Source organism: Mustela putorius, unplaced genomic scaffold (genome assembly GCF_011764305.1).
Source record: "Mustela putorius furo isolate JIRA1106 unplaced genomic scaffold, ASM1176430v1.1 tig00003845_pilon_pilon_pilon, whole genome shotgun sequence".
NCBI lineage: Eukaryota > Metazoa > Chordata > Mammalia > Carnivora > Mustelidae > Mustela > Mustela putorius.
Genome location: NW_025421998.1, coordinates 54239895 through 54256595, shown reverse-complemented (window position 1 = coordinate 54256595; position 16701 = coordinate 54239895). Strand labels below are relative to the sequence as shown.

Genomic DNA, 16701 nt, shown 5'->3' with positions numbered 1-16701 from the left:
TTAATAGCAAATGTCTGCATGAAAATAAAGAAGAAAAATACGTCAGGGTGGGAGAGAAGTATGTGATGGAGGTGTGTAAGACGAAGGTCAGCATGGAGAAGTAATAGCTTAGAATCTAAAAATAAGCATCTCTTCATTGCTCATAGAAACCCAGGACTGGAAAGCACCATACAATGTCAGAGAGTCTGTGTTTTTATCCCTAGGGAGGTTTCCCTCAGCCCCGCGGACAGTGGGTTTGCATCCTTCTGCTCTTTAAACATCTCTGGAGGAGGAAGGGCTCCAAGACTATCCACAAAATATTGTGCATCAAACCCTTCTGTAAGTTAGAGGGTCTTGCTTTACTTAATTGAGATCATTTCCTCTTCTATCCTTCATGGAAAGAGACCAGGCCACTATTCAAAACTTAATAATCTTCCATGATCTTCTTGTAACATTTCTATTCTGGCTTCTTCAAGTTAAAAGATTCTCCTCAATGATACATTTTCCCCTGCTCTACATCATGTACTTGAATAATTTCAAAGCTCCTTTCTGACTTGTATTTCCATATGACATTGAAACAATTCTTCCTTAGAGTTGAAACTTGCACCTGAGCATTTAATTATTTTGATGTAAATGGTGGCAGAAATTAAAAATGATTGTCTGGTTTTGTCATTTCTGAAAGATTTCATCATTTTCTTTCATGCTTCCAACCTCCAACCTCCAATTGCAGCTCCAGCTACTAGTAGCAACAACCTGTTTCCAGGGCTCACTGTATAAATTAAACAGAACATAAACTGCTGGCAGTACCAGAGGTTTTTTTCCTTACAGAACACTCCAATATAGAATAATCCATTGTTACAACAGCATTCTGTGTAGGTCTGCCAATAACAGGCACCAAAGTTGTGATGTGATGTCTGGGAGAGCTCATCCAGACACAGGGAGGAACCTCCATCTCTAACTTCTGAAGACAAACGAGAGAAGTCACTTGGGAATGAAGAAGCATAGACCATGGAATTGGAGCTTGATGTAATTTACTATGCAATTAACTCCAGCATAATTATGTTGAATACTTTATCACTGATTTGCAGTAGGGTACTGATTACTAACTTCAGAGCCCCCTACCTAAGGCATTGGTGAATCAAGTCCTTATTTAAGGATTGCCTTCCTTCCATTCTGGCTTAGATCTCTCATTTGTGTTCCTGTGCTAAGCTAGTCAAGAGTGGGGGCGGTTAAATTCTTGAATGAATCTTATTCTCATCTTCTGTTTTTGTGGTTTTTCAGTTATTTCTGGAGTTTTTGCAAACTTCATGGCTAAGGAGGCTTATCCTCCCATCAAAAGGATATGTGGTAAGCCTGTTTCTTGTCACGTATTACTAAGAAATAGCTTGTCTTTCTACCCTTCTTCTACTACCCTTCCTCTACTCTGTTCTCTTGTTCTCCTCTGTTCTCTTTTCCTCTAGTGATCTCACACTGTGTTTTGTCCATTCCCCTTGGCTGGAAAAATTATTTCCTGCTTTTCCCCTCCTTAAGAATGAGTGTTACCAACCCTATTTACAGAACATGATCAATAGAGAAATGTGGAAAACACCAAAAAGCACAAGGGAAAAACTATTTATGATTCTACTACCCAGAAGTCATCACTATTATTTTAATGTGCATATATATATGTATACACAAACACACATGCATTTTAATTTATATTACAAAAGAACTATCATATTGTGCTTCCTGTGTTATAATATTTTAAAATTTGGCAATATGTTATATTCATTTTCCCATAGTATTCATATAAAAATGTATTTTGCAACATTTTTCTGAATAGATTTTATTAGTTCAATTTTATGGGGATAGATGAATCATTTCCATTTTTCTATCATATATAATATTGCAGGGCACATTGTTGCACAGATGTCTCTGCACTCATTTGACATTTTTTTCAGAATAAGATCCTTGAAGTGAAACTGTAAAGTCAAAGGCATATACATTTTAAGTGTTCTGGTAAATGTTGCCATATTACCCTTTATAATGAAAGGTGATACCAGTTTGCTTACACCAGCAGTGTATGGGAATTTCAGGACTGTGGTTAATAGTGGGCACTGACTTTTTAATCTTTTTCATTTTGATAGGTATAAAATGGTATCTCGGTATTTAATATGGCATTTCTTTGATTATGAGTCTGAATATATTTACATGTGTTTCATGTTCAGATAAACTTTTTTGTGTGATTTGCTTCTTTAGGTCATTGGTCCTTTGTCTGGGTCATCTTTTTCTTATTTCTTTGTGTTGATAGCTTTGTGTTGATAATTCTCCTAGATCAATCACCAATGAGATATCTTATTTCTTTGTATTAATAGTAGAGGGGTGATTAATGTGGAGCCCAACTGCCTAAACCCAAATCCCACTCTCTTACTGGCTGTGTAATCCTGGGTGAATTACTTAGCCTCTTTGTGCCTCAGTTTTATCATCTATAGAACGAACAATCTTGCCTATCTAAGAGTATTGTGAGAAGTAAATAAGTCAGTAAAACGTTTGAAACATTGTTGGGCATATAGCAATTGCTAAATAAATGTGATTATTATAAATACTTAAGATACTCTCTATTATAGTAAGGACAGGGACCCTTTATTATATAAGTTGCAAATACTTTCCCCTATTTTCTCAATTTTGTATATTGCCTTTTACTACAAAATCACATTTATTATATTTTTTGTAGCTTCTACCATGGTGTAATGCATATAAACTCCTTTCTTATTCTAGGCTTATGTAAACAGTCACCATATTTTCATCCAAGGTTTTGTTTGCTTTCTCATTTGTTCATTAAAAATTTTTAATTACTTAGCTTATATGGAATTAATTTTGGTAAACAGAATGAGATAAGATATTAATATTATTGCTTTTTGAAATCTCAGTACTATTTATTGAATAATCTCTCATGTTTATTGTATGGTGAATAATTATATATACTTCTTAAAGTTTCCAGACTTCCTATTCCATTTCACCGGGTTCACTATCCTTCTATCACTGATGCCACATTACTCAAATTATTTTAGCTTTAAAATATATCCTACTTTCTGGCAGTGAAGGTGCCTCCTTTGTTATTACTCTTATTATTTTCTTAGCTATCACATTTTGTTAACTTCAGAATTTAATTTTTTTAATTCCAAAATTTAAATTTAAAATTTAAATTAAATTAATTATAGTAAATTAAATTTAATTTTTTAATTCCAAATAATCTTTTTTATTGAAATTGAATTAAGTGTATAAATTACTGTGAAATGAATTGATATCATTACATTGCTGGCTTTTCTCATTTAATAAGCTAGTTTATGTCTATTCTTAAAATATTTAACATATTTCAATAAAATTTTGTTTTTTTTTTCCATCAAGGCTGATTTTCTCAAAAAAATCATGGTAAAAACACATAAAAAAATTTTTTTTAAGTATATCGGTCCTATGTATTTCATTTGATTAATTCCTATGTATTTTGGTTTTTATTGTTCTTTAGGAATAGAAAATTTTTCCATCACATATAAACTTTGCTGTTATTAAAGTTATTAAAGTTTACATCACGTACGGGAGAAAGTTTTCTCTTTTTGTGTTTTTTGTAACTGGTTCTCTATCCAAACTGGCCTATTTATACTAGTAGATATTGTTACCTGATAGGGTTTTTACTAGTAATCATATACCTCAAATAATAATTTTGTGTCATCTTTTGTGAGATTTATACCTATTTTTTTTCTTGTCTCATTACTACTCAAATTTCTAAAATGTTAAAAGCTTGCAGAGCTTCTGAATATTCCTCGTCTGGTTTCAGTTTTTACTTGTTGGAGGTAACTTGTTGGAAGTAGATATTCCATGTTGGTGTCATAACTAAGAACAGATTTTTCACTGAGCAAAGTTACGAAGGCCTTGTCACGTCTGTGGTAAAATCATTTCATATCCCTTGTGATTGCAATTGCACAAGGGTGGAACCATTTACCGTCTTGTGTTCAGCATGACTTAATCTGCATGTATTATACGATTTAATTTTCCTAACAGCCCTAAAAAGTAGATACTGCTATCCCTATTTTCAGATGAGGAAGCCAAAATTCAGAAGAATATGTGAGTTGCCTAATCCCTAGTCACACAGCCACCATATGACAACAGAGACAATTGAGCTAATCCTGCTCAGCTTTTTCCCTGGCGGGTTATAAAGTGATGGGAATAGTGGAAGTTACAAATTCCACTGTTCTGGGAAACCCAAAAAGAATATAAAGAAATATATACAGTCTTAACTTAGTAGCTCTCAATTTTTAATGTGTATCAGAATCACCTGGGGAATGTTTACAGTATAGATTCTGGGTCCTACTTTAAGGAATCCCAATCCTAGCAAGTAGGCTGGGCTGGGCTGGGGACCAGGGATCAGTAGCTTTGAAAGAGGAAGTCCACAACCTCCTCCCCCACTTTAAGAAACAACATTTTAACTGTCTACCTTGGGGTATTACATTAGTCAATGACATCGTGTAACTAGTTGGATATAGAAATTCTGCCCAGAGTTAATACAACCTGGCACTCCCTGCTAGCTCTTCTAAGGTGGTATTCTTACACAGTGCAGTTCTCCTAGATCAATCACCAAGCCTATTGTTAAGTAAATATTTTATTGATTAAGATTTTTCTGATAGCATCTACGTTATTGAGAATGATATTTATCTATCATCTCCCGTCCTTCCTGCCTTCCTTCCATCTATCTTAGAGAGTACATGATTGGGGGGGAGGGGAGGGCACCAAGAGGGAGAGGGAGAAAGAGAACCCCAAGCAGACTCCATGCCCACCCAGAGGCAGAGGTGGGCTTGATCACCGAGCTCTCTGCTCGGTGGGGAGCCTACTTCCTCCTCTCTCTCTCTCTGCCTGACGTTCTGCCTACTTGTGATCTCTGTCAGATAGATGAATAAAATCTTAAAAAAAGAAAATCTGTTGTGAGGGCTCTCATTTTCCCCAAAAGTAATTAGGGAGTTTCTCCAATTTATTTGTTCTTTGTCTATTGCCACTTCGACTGAGTTCATGTCTGAAATTCTTTCACACATGGCCTAAGCCTATAAATTTGGGAGACTTTAAAAGAAATTAAGTAATTTTTTATCATTGGATTATATTATCAAGATTAGCCACTACAGGGGCGCCTGGGTGGCTCAGTGGGTTAAAGCCTCTGCCTTCGGCTCAGGTCATGATCCCAGGGTCCTGGGATCAAGCCCCGCATCGGGCTCTCTGCTCAGCGGGAGCCTGCTTCCCCCTCTCTCTCTGCCTGCCTCTCTGCCTACTTGTGATTTCTGTCTGTCAAGAAAAATAAATAAAATCTAAAAAAAAAAAAAAAAAAAGATTAGCCACTATATCTTCAGTTTAACCAGGAGGAAATTCTTTGCATTTATATCTAGGACACATTTACTCTGGTGGCATTAAAAAGACACAGACAGGCATATGAAAGTTATTAACTACTTGATCTTAATTAATTACTTGATCCTACTTGTGCTATTTTGGACTTTAAGTTTCCTATTAGAGAATAGATCTTTCATTAAGTGTTAGGTCAGGTTTATCTTCCCCATACACTATCCCATATTTTCAAACATTAAATAAAAGCTCTGACAATTTCTAAGTTTAGGGGTGAGAACTGATTTTATTATAGTTTTGGGAAAGCAGCCTGAAGAGATGCTGACAGCAACAATTTTTCATCTGGTGGGGCTTCATGAAAGGGTGTTTTCATTTACTTCAGAGGATATCTTACATATAAAAAAAAAAATCTCCAGATACAATGTATCTTGATGTACAGGAGTTGGAAAACAGAATGCACCTGCTAGAAAAGGAAACTGTGAAATCAAGCCCCAGCACAGTTGCCAGCCATCCAAGGGCCAGAACAACAGTGACTGAGCTTTTCTGTAAGCCTCTCAGATACTAATGAATTGACCCAGGTACTTGAACGTGTAGATGCCTGGACGGTGCAATTCCAGGTTCCCAAAGAAATTCACCACTGTAGATTACTTTTCCTGCTTAGATAGTCCTCTTTTCACAATGCCCTGGTGAGATGGTTTAATTAGGCCCTAATTCTTTGATTTCTCAGAATGACTTTTTTAATCTTTTTTTTAAAAGATTTTATTTATTTATTTGACAGACAGAAATCACAAGCAGGCAGAGAGACAGGAAGAGAGAGAGGAGGAAGCAGGCTTCCCACTGAGCAGAGCCTGATGTGGGGCTTGATCCCAGGACCTTGGGACCATGACCTGAGCCGAAGGCAGAGGCTTTAACCCACTGAGCCACCCAGGTGCCCCCCTCAGAATGATTTTTGTTCTGATGAGACCACCAGGAAGAAAGGCAGGGAAAGATGAAGAGCTGAAGAGGGGACAGAGCCTGGGGAAAGTATGACAAGACTCTGAGGCAGCCCAGCTCATTCCTGCCAGCCAGTCTCTTGGGAACTGCTGCCTCCTCTCCTTTCTTGACTTGACTCAGCCATTGTGAGTCCCTTGAACCAGATGGTCACTTCTGAGAGGTCCTCTGAAGTCCTAGAAGAAATCCTTAAACTTCTGTTTCCTTCTTGGGTGTGTGAGGACTTTGATTCCATCTAGGCTTACCTTGAGGAAACCTTAGGATGGTTGCCTTAGGAAACTTTGAGGATTATTCTTTGCAGGGGAGTGAGCACAATGATGATACTGTTGCTGCTGCTTTTTGGATCATACTCTGTTACAGTAACTCGAGGGTAGTCCACCCCTTGTAACATGACCGGTGTATAAAGGAATTGCCAATCAGCTCCCTCCCTTCTTTCCACCCTGCTTCTTGGGGAATGGGCTCATTATAGTACTTACCTTTTGGGAAGGTAAGTACTATAGCAAGTGACAGCCTCCTGATCATTTGACACTTGGTCTATTCATTAATTAGCCAGTACATCAAATAAATGCAAATGTTTTTAAATGTTTAAAATATTTTTACATTTTAAAATATTATTTTTCTGTAACCTTTTAGTATCAGAACTCTGTAATTCACAGCCTGTAAAACTTTAAACCCTGCTTATCCCACCATGCTGTAGTTAATGCACTTTAAAAAATTACAACCTGACTTTTGTATCAACATGAACGGGACTGGAAGAGACTATGCTGAGTGAAATAAGTCAAGCAGAGAGAGTCAATTATCACATGGTTTCACTTATTTGTGCATCTTAAGAAATAACATGGAGGACATGGGGAGATGGAGAGGAGAATGGAGTTGGGGGAAATTGGGGAGATGAACTATGAGAGACTATGGACTCTGAGAAACAAACTGAGGGTTTTGGAAGGGAGAGGGGTGGGAAGTTGGGTGAGCCTGGTGGTGGGTATTACGGAGGGCACATATTGCATGGAGCACTGGGTGTGGTGCATAAACAATGAATTCTGGTACACTGAAAAGAAATTAAAAAATTAAAGATTAAAAAAAAATTACAACTGAGGTTTTCTTTATAATAGATCCTTCCTTTCATCCCTCCCTTCTTTCCTTTCTCTTTTTCTATTGCAACACTCATTGACCCCCAGGCATTGTGAAGGCACTGTCCTTAAGGAACTCTGACCTGGGATGCTTTGTTACAGTTGCATGGCACAGACGGCTGTTGAAGCAAAGAGAAGGTGACCTAACATCAGTTTTTTCCTCCCTCCAGGGATTTAACACTGACCTTTAACTTCATTCTCGCTTAAAAACCTCATTTTTCAGAGTTCCTTACCCTAAACCAGTTTTTTCCCTCTTTACTCTCATAATCAAAACCATTCATGAGTCACTTGAGTGATTTGCTGTTATCTCAAGCTATCATCTCCTGTCTCCTTGGCTACTTCCTCAAATGCTTTGAGATCTTTGACACTTGGAATTCCTACTCCAGCCATGCTTTTTGGTGAGCATTAGTGACCACATAGCTGATCCCTCTGATGTTCCTTCTCTTGGAGATCTCCTCTGTTCCAAAGATCATCACTTCTTTTCCATTGTAGCTTTTCACAATATAGCCTCATCTTGGATTTTGCTGTCTAGTGGGGTTGCTTCACCCATGTGGTCCTAGAGGCCAGCAGCCCACCCTGATCATGGTTCCTGACCTCCCTGCTCTGTCACTCCCTTTCTCATTATGTCAGCTCTTGGATCTCACCGGGGCCTTCAGTTCATTCCACTTCAAGTGGACCAGTCTTCTTTTCTTTCTTTTTTTTTAAATTAAGTTCAATTAATTCAACATACAGTACATCATTAGTTTTTGATGTAGTGTTCAATGTTTCATCAGTTGCGTGTAACACCCAGTGCTCATCAGATCATGTCAGTCTGCTTTTAATTTGTTTTCTTTCCTGGACAACATAGACCTTGTTGGGTGTCTGTTATGTGTGTGTGTAGGAATGTATGCTATATCTATTTTGTTTCAGATTATCTATTTTTACTGATATAGAATTTACATGTAGTAAGATACAAAGGTCTTAGTTGCAGGACATGAAGAATTTTTATGTATGTATCACCTATGTAACTACCACCCAGATCAAGATATAGAATATTTCCATTACCCCATAGAATTCTGTACAATTCCCTTCCAGTTAATAACCACCCTCTAGATATACCCACTATCATGACTGCTAATCAGCAAAGATCGGTTTTGCCTATTCTTGAGTTTTCTATAAGTGGAAAAGTCTCTGCTTCATGGAAATCAAGATTTAAATAAATTGTTACTGGTCATCACATGGTGGAAATTGGAGTTTAAAATGTGTTCCATTAGCTTCACGTGTGCGTGCACGCGCACACACACACACAGCTATTACAATAAAGAGGAAAAAATCTTTTATCTCATATGTTATTGAAATTCTTATCCATTCCTCAGAGTTGTTGGTCGTTGGAGACCCACCTCTATCAATCTGGATATCTTGTGTCATTTAACTTAGTGTCTTAATGCTCAGGACTCATCCCAAATACAGCTCCAGGAAAGGGAAAGAGACTTTCTGTGTCTTTCTTCCTCTAATTCTACCTTTACTTACAGAGGAATGCAGTTGGGCTCAAGCAAAGATGACTTTGCATGGGAACAAAAGATGCTTTTGGGGAGTCATGCTCCTATGCAAATAGGGCCACATAGCTGTAGGGCAAGCATGTTATGCCTTGATTTGAGCAGGGAAGGAGACACAATTTGTTATAATTTTGACTGTACATATCCCTTTAAGCCTTCCAATATAATATTGTGCAAGGTATTATTGATCTAATTTGTCCAGGACCTGTGTTGTATGAAAGAGAAGATACGGTGTCAGGATCCAAAGGAATCAACCACAATTAGTTTGTCTCAGTTTCTGTGTGGTCTCTAGATGACTTTGTATGTGTTCCTAGAAGTCCATTTTGGGTCCTCTTTTCTCCTCCCTCCATATCCTCTCCTTGGGGAATTTCCTCATCACCTGCCATGGCCTCAGCCACCATCTCTATGGGTGTGACTCTCACATATGTTCATCTCAACCCAACCTTGGACTGAGCCCTTGACCCTTCCACCCTTCCTGAATATCTTCACATGCAAGTCCCACAGGCATCTCTAAGCCAATAGGTCCCGAAGTAGGCTCTTCTCCATATCTGCTCACCCTCCCGCAGACTTGGTATTGATGAGGTGAGTCTCCCCATACTCTCTCTTGTGAGTTATACCTCATCAACTTCTCCTTGATCTGTCCCTTTCTTTCTACTTGTACCATCATTACCCTAGTTCAGGGCCATCATCTCCTGCCAGATCTTTCCTAAAGCCTCTCTGTTCTGTTCCCTTCACCTGTTCTGCTCCTTCTGCTGGGTGCCGGGGGCAGGGGCTTCTTTCTGACACAGTAACTGATTTTATCGTTCTCGGATTCAAAATGCTTCAGTGACTTCACATTTCAACCTCTTCATTAGGCATGCAAGCCTTTGTTAATAAGGCCCCTGCCTACTTGCCCAAACTTATCACCTTGCTACTCTCCCTTCAAACTTTGACTATTGTTTGAATAGACTTTATGCTATGCTTTTGTGCTGCTGTTGGTTAATAACACTCTCAAGAGCTTTCTTAGTGTAACTTGAAACTGGCCCCTGTACTCACAGCTCAGAGAGAGCCTGAAGAGACAGACCACTCCAGGTCGGTAGGTGGTAGTTTTAATAAGCAAAGGGAGGTTTGTTTTGGGTGGCAGCAAGGTGAATTGATCCCCATACTTACCTGCCAAGCCTTAAAAGTTTACAGAGACCTTAACGGTTTAGTCACATATGCTGTGTAGGCATTTTTTTTTTTTAAATATTTTACTTATTTATTTGACACAGAGAGAGATATCACAAGTAGGCAGACAGGCAGGCAGAGAGGGGGAAAGCAGGCTCCCCATTGAGCAGAGAGCCCAATTCGGGGCTCCATCCAAGAACCCTGAGACCACGACCTGAGCTGAAGGCAGAGGCTTAACCAGCCACCCAAATGCCCCTGTACAGACATTCTTAACATCACATTACTATCTCAAGAGTAGGCCCTTGGAGCAGCCTCTGGGCGCAGCAAAGGCAAGCAGAATCTACATGCTAAGGAATGGGGAAAGGATGAGGAGTCTCCGAATGCCCAGGGTCCAGCTCACAGGTCATCTGGTGGTCATGTCTTCTTGATGATGTTCCCCCAAATCTACTGTTCACCCTTTCTGAAATGCCGTCTTTCTACTCTCTACCTGGGAAGAATAGGGCAACCTCATGCTACCCTGTTTGTGTAGTCTTCCTTAATTCCCTATTTCTTAATCATAGGGTCATCAGTTCTACAGACACAAGGGGATGAATTCTGCATACAACTTGAGGGGGCTTTGAAAGCAGCCCCATGGGGGCAAGCATCGTTCTGTATTGTAAATGTCTATATTCTCTATCTCCTGTTCATCTATAAGAGGGCAGAGTCTTATTCAGCCTCGTACAGAGATGATGCTATCACTTGTTGAATGAATGAATGAATGAATGAATGAGTAGCATAGCATTGTGTTAGATACTTTGCAAATAAGTTGGACACCATTTCTACCCTCTTCAGACTTATCTGTGGAAAGAATGAGGAAGACTGGTGAGGTAAAAGACCAACCAATAAACAGCTATTCTTTGGGAAATACTTATCTTGGGTTTTTGAACAACAGGTGAAAGGCCTTTTAGGTGAGTGTGTAATGGTAGAGACTCTAGGAAATTACCTTCTTTTTCTGGTTAATCAGTGGAGCCTTGACAACTGGGGAGGCTGGGACTTCAGGACCCGAGACTGGGGTGGGAATGAAGAAGGCTGTTCAGAGGGCAGGGAAGGATTTTCCAGGCACTGGGTGTGTTTTTGGAAGAGGCTCCTGTGCATGAGTAGGATGTTGCTAGGAAGGCACTTAGAGCAGTTGTGTCTGAGTAGTAACAGGGTCTGCAGCGCAGGAGTGAGATAAACAATGGGATGGTGAGCTAACTCAGGGCACGCTAAGACCCTGGATCCTAATTGCTTGGGTCTTGTTCCTTTCAAGTGTGCTCAGATAGCCCACCCCTGGGGATCACATAAAATTCCTCTGAGAATTGTCAGTCTTAAGGGCTGATCTATCATAGTTGCCAACTGAGTAGTGTTTTTTCCGCAGGGCTGCTGAGGACAGAAATTAAGTCAGAAAAAGCTTACTCTGCCTATTTTCCCACCCACATATGTACACATACACACAGAGTGAGTTCCCCTTTACAAACTCACAGTATTTCAACTGAGAAAGAATGTGAGATCATACTATTTGAGACAGTTTTGGGAGAGGCCATTTGATGTCATCTCTAAGATTTTCATTGTTCTCTTCTGGAGTGGAGGCAGGTTAATGTGTCATTGTAACACATGTTTGCGTGTATGTGTGTTCAACTTGTGTAAGCACCAAGTTTGCAAACTTTCTGATGGCATTATTAGCTTCCTATAATAGAAGAAGTAATTAGGCATCGGAGAAGTTAAGTGGCTTGCTTTTGATCACAGAGTAACTTTGGACATGTTACAACTTTCTGAGCCTGAGTTTTCTTAATTCTATAATGGGGATGATGATACTGTACTATCGTAGTTATTGCCCCAAATTCCGTTCTGCTGCTCCTCCATTGTGTGGCAAGCAGTTACCTTTTTAAAAAGAGAGCGTAGGGTCCCCTGGGTGGCTCAGTCTTTAAGTGTCCAAATATCCAACTCTTGATCGCTGCTCAGGTCTTGAGCTCAGTGTTGTTGTGAGTTTAAGCTCTATGTTGGAGAGCTTGAACATGGAGACTACTGGAAAAAAAAAAAAAGGAGAAGAGAGAGGTGTGGTTGTCAGCTTTGAGTAGTTATTCCCAAATGTAGTTGAAAATGTGTGGGGGGATATTCTTGATCATTATGACTAGAAGGAGACACTACTGACATTTAGTGGGATAGACCCACTCCTGACCATAGACAGAATTCTGATGGGTTAGAGTCAATCAGGATGAGCCTTCCCCTTGGCCACAATGAGATGGATGTACATTTAAGGGATTGCCTTCCAAGATGAAAAACTGTGAAGGAGCCAGAAGAACAGATATATAGAAACATTAACAAGTGGTGTCATTGATGGTAGAGGTTTAGCTTTTAATCATACCTGCCTTGTATTTTTTCCTACTGTTTCTTGTGGTTTCATCTGATTCACTCCAAGACCATCTCTTTCAATACTCTTATTTCTTATAGCATCAAAGTCAATGCTTTATGTATAAAATATTCTCAGTCAATTGTTGCTGAGTTCAATTGTATTATTTGGGGACTAAGATCTAGCCTAGGGCTGAATGGGTTGCTCAGTTGGTTAACCATCTGCCTTCAGCTCAGGTCATGTTCTGAGGGTCCTGGGGTCAAGCCCTGCATTGGGGAGGGGGGGATCCCTGCTCAGTGGGGAACCTGCTTTTCCCTCTCCCTCTGCCCTCCCCGCCTCCAGCTGCCGCTCACTCTTCTCTCTCTCACACTGTCTCTCTCTCTCAAATAAATAAATAAAATCTTAAAAAATATCTAGCCAGAAGTATGGATTTAGAAGAAAGTTTCGAGTTTTTACTGGCACTGCTAGTCTGAGGTCAGCTAAGGTATAGTTGGACTAGATCAATAATTTCTTAGACTCTAGGGTTCAAAGGGTCCTTAAAGATCATGGGACTCCCAACATTCTCACCTGTGCTGCAGTTCTGGGTAGCCTTAACTCACACCCCCAAATATTAACGGTTAATTTAAAAATTCCCTATCTATGTATGAGTATATATATTTGTATGTTTTAAATTTTTTTAAAAAAAGGTAATATATTATCCCTCACTCAGCAACTTGGTTTTTTACTTTATAGTATTTCTTTGATATATTTCTATATCATCAAATATCTTCCAATAGAATAATAATGAAAAAAATTGCTAATATTTATTCAATGCTAACAATAAACCAGGCATTGACTGATTGAAATTTTTTATACTTATTATATAATTATGACAATTATATAATAATATATAAATTATATATATGTGTATATACACAAATCCTCCATTTTCTGTTCAATATCTGAATTTCTTCTTGAGGCATTCATACACATCAGATTTCTAGCCATTTTACCTCAAAGAAGTATATACTTATATGTAATTATAATTACATACTTAAATACTTATACTTAAGTATAAAAGTATCTTATATATATTATATACTTAAATTATACATAAATATATATCATATAAAAATAACATTCTTTTATAATTATATATTTGTTATATTAATATCAATATATAATCACAATATGTAAGATATAAATATATACTATATAATTATAATAAACATATACTATATACATATACAAATATACATTATATAATTATGTATTTATCATAAATATATAATTATAAAAGAATAAGTTATTGTATATTATATACAAATATATAAATATATGTTTATAGATAATTTATTTTTATATATAATTTATTTTATAAAAACTTATATAAATAAGTTTATATAATTATATATAATAATATAAATAGAATTTATTTTATATATAAAATTTATATATTTGTATATAATTATATGCATATACTTATATAAAAATATATATATAATTGGTGTTCACATCCCTTGTAAAATTGCTTTCCCTTGAGTGTGAATGGGATCTGGGACTTGCTTCTAACTAGAATATGGTAAAGATGATAGATGTCACTCTCATGATTATGTAATATTACATAAGGTTCCATTTTGGTAGCAGACTAGCTTTGGTCACTCTCTTTGCTGGCTTGATGGAGTAAGCAGCTATGTTGCATGGACCTGAAGCTACTTTTAGTAGCTGAGGAAAACCTCTAGGATCTGAGGGTGGCCTTCAGCTGACAACCAGTAAGAATCAGGGTTCTCAGTCTTACAGACACAAGAAAATGAATTCTACAAACAACTTGAATGAAATTAAAAGCAGTAAGCTTCCAGATAAGATCACAGCCCAGCTAATACCGGGATTGCAGCTGTATGGGTTCCTGAGCAGAATCCCCACCTAAGTCATGTCTTGACTCCATGGAAGTTGTGAGATAATAAATGCATATTGTCTTAAGTTTCTATATTGTAGTGATTTGTTATAGAGCCTAGAAAAATAGTCCAACCCTATTTTACAGATAAGGTAACAGAGGCACAGAGGAGCTAAATAATTTGCCTGAGGTCATGCAGTGGCAAAGCTGTATATCAATCCTGGCTTCAGAGCTCATGCTCTTACTCACTCTACTTGTTTGCTTCTACAGCATAGTTGAGGACCATGGCAGAAATATTATCCAAACACACCCATGGGCTCTTAGAATTCTGTGAGCCGGGACTCCAACTTCCAAACAGAACAGAAGAGTATACTCTGGTGTATCTGACCAATCCAAGAAGAAATACCTGATGTTTCTGATGTTGGAGGTTCCCCACCAAACAACCCAGCTAGGTTCCACTATAGTGAAACCAAAATTGGCCAAACTCCATTGAAAGGCCAGAGCTTCCAGCCAGTTTTTAAGTCCCTATTTAATATGAGCAGATAACCAAGGAATACAAGACCCCCAAGAACAGCCTCAAATGAAAGAGACCAAAATAATGAAATAAACAACTAGAAAAGCCAATGCAAAGAGAGAGAAAAAAGGAGATTTATGGAAAGAGAAAAACACTTCAAGGAAAAAAGCTATTATTAATGTCTTTAGAAATATAAAAAATATTTTAATCATAAAATGAAAATAAGATGCTTTTAGAAAAGGCAATCAATAGAACAAAAAATGCTCTCAGAAATTAACAAAATGGCACAAAAAGTGAATATTTCAACAGAAGGTTTGGAAGATGCTGTTGAGGAACTACCCCAGAAATTAGAAAGAAATAAGATAGAAACATCGGTGATAAATTAAAGATAGAATAATAAGAGGATCAGCCTGGGAAGTGCAGTTTCTGAATAAAAGTGTCCAAAAGAGGGAACAGAACAAACCAAGGGGAGGAAGTCATCAACAAAGTAATTCAAGTACATTTCCCAGAACTGGAAGACATGAGTTTCCTGTCTGAAATTGCCTATTGAGTGCCCAGCACAATGCAAGAAAATAGACCCACACCCAGGGCACAGTATTGTGAAATTTCAGGACACTCAAGACAAGGGGACAATCTTAAAAACTTCAAGGGAGACAAAACTGGTCATGCAAAGAACAGCTATCAGAATGACATTTCAATAGTAATAGTAGAAGCTAGAATGCAATTTAGAATCAAGTGTGAGGTAGAATAAAGATATATTTAGTCTTGAAATATTAAAATTCTTTTACCTCCCACACAACCTTTCTTAAGAAGCTGCTGTGGGATGAACACCACTAAAACAATGGAGAAAACCAAATTAAGAGTGATACAAGAGATACAGGAAACGGGAGAAAGGTGATGGGAATCTCCAGGTGATGGTAAGGGCAGTTCCCAGATAGCAACTGTGCACTAAGCATGGAGAGTAGCCAGTCCGCATTAGGAAAAGCTGGGAGGCTCTGAGACAGGCTTCTTTAGGGGTAAAATGGCCAGAAACCTGATGTGTATGACTGTCTCAAGAAGAAATTCATATATTGAATGGAAAATGGAGGATTTGTATTACTAAGTACACTAAAAAAATAAGCAAAGGCAAAAAAGGGAGATGTTTATTAATTTCAGAGGCATCACGAAGATGTTTAGGAAAGGAAAATAGGCATGGTTTGCATCATGATTCGATTCTGAGTAGTGTTTAGTTATAATAATATAAACACTAAATAACCAAAGTAAATAACCAAAATTACATAAACTATGTTTAAATAGTAAAGAGATGGAGAGGGTATATTGTGGGTGGGGAGTGAAAGAGAATAAAATCATAACATTGTGGAAAGTAATTGGAGAATGCCTAATCCTGAAAAATCAAGAAGTGGCAATATAAGGAGATATTTAGAAATATAGAGATAAAAATTTCCAGAAGAATCGCCTAAAAAAAAAATTGAAAGTGGTTGCCTCCAGTGAGGAACTTTTTGTAACAAATCTTGTAGAAGGAGAAGGGAGTTGAGGGAAATTGGAAGGGGAGGTGAACCATGAGAGACTATGGACTCTGAAAAACAATCTAAGGGTTTTGAAGGGGCGGGGGGTGGGAGGTTGGGGGAACCAGGTGGTGGGTATTAGAGAGGGCATGGATTGCATGGAGCACTGGGTGTGGTGCAAAAACAATGAATACTGTTACGCTGAAAAAAAATAAATTAATTAAAAAATATTGTAGAACTATTAAACTCCTTAAATTGTGTGCATGTTTAAACTTTGATTTAAATATTTTTTGAGTGTACTTC

General features: G+C 37.9%; 1 long non-coding RNA gene across 1 annotated transcript in view; it reads left to right on the top strand.

Moving 5' to 3' along the window:
* Window positions 1-891: 891 nt before the first annotated feature.
* Window positions 892-16701, top strand: part of LOC123394816 — a 32341-nt gene continuing 16531 nt past the window's right edge. Inside the window, exons 1-2 of the long non-coding RNA XR_006609544.1 lie at window positions 892-1005; window positions 1261-1326. This is a non-coding gene — a long non-coding RNA (uncharacterized LOC123394816). The remainder of the gene's footprint in view (window positions 1006-1260; window positions 1327-16701) is intronic.